We start from the raw sequence: 7,225 nt of genomic DNA, 5'->3' as shown, positions 1-7,225 counted from the left end.
ATTCTGCTATATTTTGGATAAATAAACACGTTTTTTATGATAGATATGATGAATGGATTTATATAATTTATTTTCCACTCCTACCTGTATGAAGTGTTTCATATCATTCTTAATACGTAACCAGTCTATGTGAACTTAATGCCTTTTTGTGGGTGTTTGCAATATATGAACACTCACTTTGTTAAGCTGATAAAACTTAACTCGAAATTTACATTTCGCTTTCACACTTGAGAACCCGTATGACACTAATTGTTTATATACTCAGTTTGAGATAAGACACAAACAATTCGTCTAAACGGCTTTTCAGGGAGTTTTATTATGCATCGTCGGAAGCAACCCCTTCCACTATGGCAGGCAGACATTTCTATGCACACGAATTCTTTACGCACCAAAACTATGGCTCTGCAGATTTTGACATAATGTTATCTGAAATAAAATGCTACACAATGAAGTTTCAAATTTTGAGTTTTACTAGATAATATCAATACAATATGATTGTACATGATTGGTATTTTCTATGAGTTATTTAGAAATATTTCAGTATTGAAATTTACTTAACATTTTGGACTTGAAATTTACTAGACATTTTGCACTTGAAATTTACTAGACATTTTGATTTACTAGACATTTTGCACTTGAAATTTACTAGACATTTTGGACTCGAGATTTACTAGAGATTTTACACTTGAAATTTACTAGACATTTTGCACTTGAAGTTTACTAGACATTTTGCACTTGAAATTTACTAGACATTTTGCATTTGAAATTTACTAGACATTTTGCACTTGAAATTTACTAGACATTTTGGACTCGAGATTTCCTAGAAATTTTGCATTTGAAATTTACTAGACATTTTACACTTGAAATTTACTAGACATTTTGCATTTGAAATTTACTAGACATTTTGCATTTGAAATTTACTAGACATTTTGCATTTGAAATTTACTAGACATTTTGCACTTGAAATTTACTAGACATTTTGCACTTGAAATTTACTAGACATTTTGGACTCGAGATTTACTAGAGATTTTACACTTGAAATTTACTAGATATTTTGCATTTGAAATTTACTAGACATTTTACACTTGAAATTTACTAGACATTTTGCATTTGAAATTTACTAGACATTTTGCACTTGAAATTTACTATTGAAATTTACTAGACATTTTTGGACTCGAGATTTACTAGACATTTTGCACTTGAAATTTACTAGACATTTTGCATTTAAAATTTACTAGACATTTTGCACTTGAAATTTACTAGACATTTTGCATTTGAAATTTACTAGACATTTTGGACTCGAGATTTACTAGACATTTTGCATTTGAAATTTACTAGACATTTTGCACTTGAAATTTACTATTGAAATTTACTAGACATTTTGCATTTGAAATTTACTAGACATTTTGCACTAAAAATTTTCTAGACATTTTGGACTCGAGATTTACTAGACATTTTGCATTTGAAATTTACTAGACATTTTGGACTCGAGATTTACTAGACATTTTGCATTTGAAATTTACTAGACATTTTGCATTTGAAATTTACTAGACATTTTGCATTTGAAATTTACTAGACATTTTACATTTGAAATTTACTAGACATTTTACACTTGAAATTTACTAGACATTTTGCATTTGAAATTTACTAGACATTTTGCACTTGAAATTTACTAGACATTTTGGACATTGATTTCGAAACTTTTCTATTTTCCTTTCTCTTGCCTCTTCAGATTTTCACAATTTACCTATAAGGACGAAACAGTTGTGTGGTGTAGTTGTCATAAAATTGCTTCCCTGTATGAAATTCTATTTTTGTATTTAAAGGTGAAATTCACTGTATGTCTTTCGAACAGACATTTAAAAAATGAAACCAGAAAACAACATTGACAGTCATGAATTGGGAATATGGACTGCCAAGGAAGTATAGAAAACATATTTTATCTAATTTTCACTATTTCTCTTGAAAATGATACTTTGGAAATTTACACTTTATAGAGCTAATTAGATGAAGTCGGTAAGTAAAACAAATAAAATGGAAAGAAAGTAAGTATGTATGTGGGATAAATCGAAATGTAACAGGTGAGAAAGGAGAAAGAGTTAAGGAAAGTGTGACAAAGGTCAGATAGTGATTCACATCTATTTCTTCTTTAACAATGTTCTATACCTTTCCATTATGGGCAGTACCTAAATTATAATCCACTGCAAGTTAACCTTTGTTGAACTCGGAAATGAAAATGGCTTTATTCACTACATTGTAGAGTTTTAGTCATGATGTTTTCAAAGAGGAAGAATTTACGATATCTGTTGAGGGAAATGCAATCAGTAGATGATGTTTATTCTAAGATCCGGCTGTAATGTATCCCATTAATAATTATATAGAAAGGTATCATTTATATTTTTGTGCAATTTTAATATGCACATCGCCTTAATGGTAACACTGCTGTAGCATAAATGATAATTTAAGTACCAAGTTTTTATCAGGAAGGTTAGCTGCAAAAATTATGTAAGTACATGTATTTCGAAGTAGTGTCCTTGAATATATATGAGCAATGAAAGACATCATGATGAAAATAACGAAACAGCTGTATTAATTTTGGCTCTAATTTATCTAACTCTTTATTTTTTTTTATCAAAGTATAATATTCATTTGTGTGTCTTTTGTACAATATTTAGCCAATCAATAAAATTATATATAAAATATGGTGAAATATTTCAATTATCGCTTTATCTGAAGTGCGTTCGTGTTGATATTAAGCCAAATATTGTGATATTAACCGACAAATATATATTAATCAACTAATCCTGTAAAAAGAAATATGAGTGAACAGCTGAAATCTACACATAACTGTACTAATCTTATGGGAGTTGGTTTTGTGTAAGTTTCCACTTACAATATATTAACAAACTTGGCGAAAAAACAATTCACATTATCAACTCATGAAGAACGATTCTGTTCTTAAAATGCGTCCAAGTCATTACATTAATGTGATTACGTCACGTGAGAGTATTTTTTTATATATCATTCGGTCCCTTCTATGAATATTAATTTTAATATTCGTATTGAACAACACTTCATGTATTAATTATGCAATACAATAAACATTGTGTTAAGACGAATATGAAGAAAAACACATCAAAGAAGATTATATACAAATAAACATATCATGATCCTTAAAACACTATAACTATATAACAAGCTTACTGGGAGCGCAAAGGAGAAAATGGGCTCCCCATCGCTGTGTGATGCTCCTCGCCAGAGTTGACAAGCATCACCTGTGGTCCAGCATGTGGATTCGAGAGCTTGATACACATCTTTTGTGTCTTCAACATCAAAACCTATTACCGTTATAACACTTGGAACACAAAGCTTATATGTCTGATTTTGACACAATTATCAATACTCTCACTGACAATGAAACAACAAGATATGATGACAACATCTGCTGCGCGTGCTATGCGCGTGAAGTTATTGGGGGTGGGATGTCTTGTGATATTAGAGGTATCAGATGTCATTGACGATGTAACAGCATTATTACGTCTTCTTGTCTCGTGCCAGTCTAACCTTTCATCTCTAGTGGAGTGAATCAGTACTGAAACATGGTCTGTCCTGTCTGGGACAGAGATGTGTACGTACGCAGCGCCATACACGCCTACACAAATACCCCTGACATTAAAGCAATGGGACAGTTTAATCATTATCAGAACTGTTGAGGTGTTGATTTCGGGAACGTTTTCGTCTTGATCGGCAAAGTGATGGCGTTAACGTTGAGACAATTAATTGTTGTGAATAGTGTTAGTTTCTGTATCGGAACAATCAGCGTGATAATATTGAAAAACGGTTTTCGTGTTAATATCGGGGCAGTTTGGGTGTAAATATCGGGGAGTTTGGCTGTAAATATCGGGACAGTTTGGGTGTTAATATCGGGGCAGTTTGGGTGTTAATATCGGGGGAGTTCGGGTGTTAATATCGGGACAGTTTGGGTGTTAACATCGGGACAGTTTGGGTGTTAATATCGGGGCAGTTCGGGGGTTAATATCGGAACAGTTTGGCTGTAAATATCGGAGCAGTTCGGGTGTTAATATCGGGACATTTTGGCTGTAAATATCGGGGCAGGTTGGGTGTTAATATCGGGACAGTTTGGCTGTAAATATCGGGGCAGTTCGGGTGTTAATATCGGGACAGTTTGGGTGTTAATATCGGGGGAGTTTGGGTGTTAATATCGGGACAGTTTTGGTGTTAACATCGGAATAGTTTAGGTGTTAATAGCGAGGTAGTTTGGGTGTTATATCGGGGCAGTTCGGGTGTTAATATCGGGACAGCTTGGGTGTTAATAGCGGGGCAGTTTTGGTGTTGATATCGGGACAGTTTGGGTCATAATTTTTGCGGAGGTTGAGTATGTGTATTGGAGCAATATCATTGTTGATATCAAAACATTTGCGGTATAAATATCGGGATATTGTTGGTGTTTATATCGGGACAGTTTAGTTGGTAACTTAAGAAAAACATTGGTATACAATTACCAATGGTTATATTAGCAGAGTGTCAGTGTGTATTGGGACAGTATACTTCTATATTTGTCTAACAAATATCTACCGATATCAGGACATTTTGAAAGATAGATGAGTGCAACATTATTGGTTGATGTATGTGATTTTTTTCCCAGAGAGACTGGAGAAGGAAACAAATACAGTATACAAATAGATACGATAATTACAGTTACACCAAAATGTTAACATCATATGTGATCATATGATAACGAGAACAGTGGACCGGGACGAAGTAATTGTACATTATGTCATGTCAACGGAAAATACGTCATCTACTAATTCACCTCGACATCTACTAATTTCATTGGACAGTTGACGTCACATGGTAACCAGATACAATTCCACAGAGGACGGTATCACGTTTTTCTCGTCTGTATACTGTAAATCATTTCGATTTCGCGAATCTTTTATTTTGCAAGCTAATCTATTCAGACATATTCGCGAGTAACTGATTTCGCGAACGGCGACCTGGAAATGACTTTAAATTCTGGAATTTCTGACTATAAGATATATGCCGGTAACAGAGTCAGCATGCATGCGATCAAGATTTTGTTTTCGTGAGGGATTTAAATTCGCGATTGACTCTTCGCGCGTATTAACGCGAAAATAATTCCCGCGCTAAATATAAGTGATTGACAGTAGCTGACATGAAATTGGTTTTATTTATCATATTCATGGAGTTGAAACCTTAACATCTACATGTTATTACCTTTAGTTTTAAAACAATAGAATGATTGTGTCTACGCTATCAGTGGTAAACGATACAATAAACAGAACATTTGTACGACTTCACCGCTTTCGAAATAATTAGAAAGAGTCTCGAAGAAACAGATTTTGGTAATTTATAACTAATATATAAACCCTCTTCGATATCTGCATTCACTGAAATTGCCTTATCAAATAACTAATGATATCGAAATTATTTTAACCCTGGTAAAAAAACTAGCCGCAAAATACCGCTAGGCTAGAGAGAGATTCTCTTTAGCTCGATCGGTTGCGCGTCAGACTAGGGGTCCGGGGTTCGAATCCTAGTGGAGGCATTGAAATAAATGATGACCTCTGTTACAACTGTATAATGTCTTATCTGATTTATCGTACATTTCCTTTCGTGACATAGATATTTAAATCGGGTACCATTTTAGTTATCATCATTTTGAGTTATCACATTGCTGTATACTTGTCATATAACTTTAAAACTACAACGGTGAAAAAAATTACTGTTTTAAGAAACGTTTCATTAACAAAATTAAGGTACTGTTTCATGAATCATGTTACAAAGTTTGTCGCGCTGTTGTGTGATGCACGGGACTTGTGCAGCAGTCTTTAACAAGCTTTACAGAAAAAATACAAGAACAACAATGACCTGAAGTTGGAATCAAGTAGTGTCAGACACTTTGGCTTCTTTATAGCTGTTTTCAAGGGATGCGTGAGATTTAAGGAGGATCGTGCGTAAATAAAACGTGTCTTTACACGTGCACCAGGGGGCATTAATTACCTCCAATGGGTAGTTGATGGTACTTTCTATAGTTAGCAGGGTAGTTACAATTAACCAAAGCATGTTATTTGCAACTGATTTCGTTTTCGTCATTGTTTCTGCCAAATTCTTGACATTACTCTGGGACGATATCTATTTAGCAAACAAACCATATAACAGGTTTTACTGGCAAAGGGAGATTATTTTGAGGATAGAATATCACACGGCCTGTATCCATTTTTTAATTGTCCTCTATTTCAAATAGATACAACATCCAGACTTCCTGGATATGTCTCTCTAACTTCCTAATCATGTTATGTCTCTCTTTAACACTATTTTGCATACCATTATGAAGAATAACATATCGAAGTGAGTTCACATAAACAATAAAAACAATGAAAAATTATAATTAGGTTTCAACCGACGACATGGGATTTTAAGACTAGCCACAAAGTCACCTTATCTAAAAAATAATTCTTAATTTGTAATATAAGGTGTCATTCACTTTTATGTCATTTGTATAATCTTTAAGATTGAAATTGGAAAATACAGCTGGTGAATTTTGTCCCCCGAAGTTTGGTATAACCTGTATGACTCGTTTTTATCCCTTCGAATATTGGCAGCGTTCAGAATATACACATGTACATGAAAGTGACATAGAAATTACTTATAAATAATGTGTACCTCCCGATCTACATTGTGACATTTCTTTTGATCAGTCTTGATTATCTTCAGCTGCCCTCTAGGTATGAAAAATTAAAAAGATTTACAAATGTTGATATCATGTCTTTAAAATCATTTAAAACTTTATTCTATGTCGGTTTTATGGTTGTAAGAATAATTGACGAGAGATTTCCCTAGAGCCGATTCAGTCCGTGTAACAACTGACAAGAGTGAACATCTGATTATACAGTTTTGTTCTCTAATAACAGCTCCACGAAACACATTTTACGACGTAAATAATCTTCAATGTGCAGTGTTAAAGGTTTAGAATGTCCTTTACGTCTCGTTTAACGACTGTGGACAATGATAGGTCCAAGTATCGTCTGTGTGTTAACGGTAAAAATTATGTCATTTTCATGTCTGTCCTGGTCCTTTTTCTTTGATTTCGACAGCTGTCATAAGTATAACAGCCATCACATCACTACCACCTCTCAAGCAGCTCTCATGCAAACCCTCTCGTCAACCATCGTTACAAGCG

The 7,225-nt window shown here is 33.8% G+C and overlaps 1 long non-coding RNA gene across 1 annotated transcript; it reads right to left on the bottom strand.

The window, feature by feature from the left end:
* Positions 1 to 292: 292 nt before the first annotated feature.
* On the bottom strand, positions 293 to 3,325 carry LOC132548293 (uncharacterized). Its single transcript, XR_009554147.1, has 2 exons — positions 3,205 to 3,325; positions 293 to 426 (listed from the first exon to the last, which is right to left on the bottom strand). It is a non-coding gene; the product is annotated as an uncharacterized LOC132548293 (long non-coding RNA).
* Between the last annotated feature and the right edge of the window lie 3,900 nt (positions 3,326 to 7,225).

Source organism: Ylistrum balloti, unplaced genomic scaffold (assembly GCF_031769215.1).
Source record: "Ylistrum balloti isolate Yb309-2 unplaced genomic scaffold, AGI_CSIRO_Ybal_v1 Utg370008, whole genome shotgun sequence".
Lineage (NCBI taxonomy): Eukaryota > Metazoa > Mollusca > Bivalvia > Pectinida > Pectinidae > Ylistrum > Ylistrum balloti.
The sequence above is the reverse complement of the archived record's forward strand: the minus strand, read 5'-3'. Positions and strand labels throughout refer to the sequence as shown.